Source organism: Pteropus alecto, unplaced genomic scaffold (assembly GCF_000325575.1).
Source record: "Pteropus alecto unplaced genomic scaffold, ASM32557v1 scaffold256, whole genome shotgun sequence".
Taxonomy (NCBI): domain Eukaryota; kingdom Metazoa; phylum Chordata; class Mammalia; order Chiroptera; family Pteropodidae; genus Pteropus; species Pteropus alecto.
In genome coordinates this window covers 820,695-822,231 of record NW_006437784.1, presented here as the reverse complement: position 1 = coordinate 822,231, position 1,537 = coordinate 820,695, and the positions used below count along the sequence as shown (strand labels likewise).

The following is a 1,537-nucleotide window of genomic DNA, read 5'->3' as shown; positions in this document are numbered from 1 at the left end:
AGGTAAATGTCTAAGAGGGGACTGATTCAAAAGCTATACATAGATGTACTTCTTGAATTTGTGAGCACCTGGGAAGGTGGATTTGGGGAAGATGTTAAAACCCACATTGCATGTATAAGTTGTTATGGTCTCGCTGGTACATCTACCCTTTGTGAGACGAACTGTGAACAAGCGTGTGTTCCAAACCACAACACTGCTCTTGGAGAATAGTTTGAAATGCGAGGCTTTCCAAAAACCCAACTGAAACGTGATAAACATTTTTAAACGTCACTATTTGGATGGGGAAGGGAGAAAAGAGACAAACTTAGCGGAGCAGATTCTCTATGAATGATGGATGCCACTGAGGGCCACTGACGGTTCACTCTACTCCTCTCTTTGATGTATGCTCCAAATTTTCCCTTTTTCTTAAAAAAAAAAAAGTGTATTTTTATCAAGAAGAAAACGAAGTGGAAAGTCAAGGAAGGCATTCATTCATCCCAGCTCTCATATAGTCCAAGTGGAGCAGGAGGTCCTTCCCCCCCTGCCACACCCTCTATTTGGGCAAGTCTGTGCGTCACTGTCAGGAAAATGGCTCCCTTCGCAAAAGCGACAATGCCCCTCCATCTAACCATCAGCAAACGCGCTGTATTCCATCTGTAAATGCCACGTGCCTGTGCGGTCTTCAGCGCGAGGACTTCAGAATCCGCTGCGAGATGCCCTTTCTCCGTTTCCTTACATCTCTTACGTAGTTCGGGAATTTCGAGGAGAAAACAACCACATCCAATTAGGGGCAGAAATGGCAATAACGCGCTACCAGCTCCAAGATCACCGAGAGAGAGCCTGAAAGGTGTCTCCAGCCCCAGTAGCAACGCCAGCGGGCGCACCAGCCCGGCACACCCCGCCCGCGGCCGCGCACCCTCGGTCGCCACGCTCAGCTTGGCCGGGGGCAGATTGACCATGTTTCCCAGTCCTTCTTACGCAACGACTTTGCAGCCGTCATCTTCGTCCTAATTGTGCAGGGGCGGTGTTTGTGCGTCGCGCTTTCTCTCCCCCGGGAGAGGCGTCGGGACTTCGTAATCGCTGCCTACGCAGCCCCGTGGAGCTCCGACTCGCCGCCCGGCCCCCTCCCCACGCCTGCCGGCCGTGAGGGTTGGCAGCTCGCCAGCGGCCCTCCCCCGTGCCTCCCCTCTTGCCCACCTCAAGGAGGAGGGGGACTCCTGCGGGTGTGAGGGGAGAGGGGCAGGCGGAGGTCCCTGCCACACCCGAGTCGCCGCAGCCCGCGGCCTGGTACCGGGTCCGCAACAGGTAGCTTGGCCGGCTGCGCGCCCCGAGACAAAAAGCGTCTCTGCGAGGAGCGAGGGTAGCTGGGCTCATCTAGGCGCCGCGGCGACCTGGAGGGCGAAGGCAGCGGCGGGGACAGCGGGACGGAGAGGGTGGGATCTCGGGCCCCTCCCCAGGCTCGCCCCGGTCGACACTGCAGCGCCGACCGTTGCGTAACACTGGATCAGTCGCGGGGCGCGGGTCCTCCCGGTGCTCTGGAGGCGGCGGTGGCAGCGGC

The 1,537-nt window shown here is 57.4% G+C and overlaps 1 protein-coding gene across 1 annotated transcript in view; it reads left to right on the top strand.

Annotated features, from left to right (window-relative positions):
• Window positions 1-460: 460 nt before the first annotated feature.
• The window catches only part of NFIL3 (nuclear factor, interleukin 3 regulated), a 13,947-nt gene continuing 12,870 nt past the window's right edge, over window positions 461-1,537 (top strand). Inside the window, exon 1 of the mRNA XM_006914928.3 lies at window positions 461-1,284. The gene's annotated coding sequence lies outside the window, so the exon portion shown is untranslated. The remainder of the gene's footprint in view (window positions 1,285-1,537) is intronic.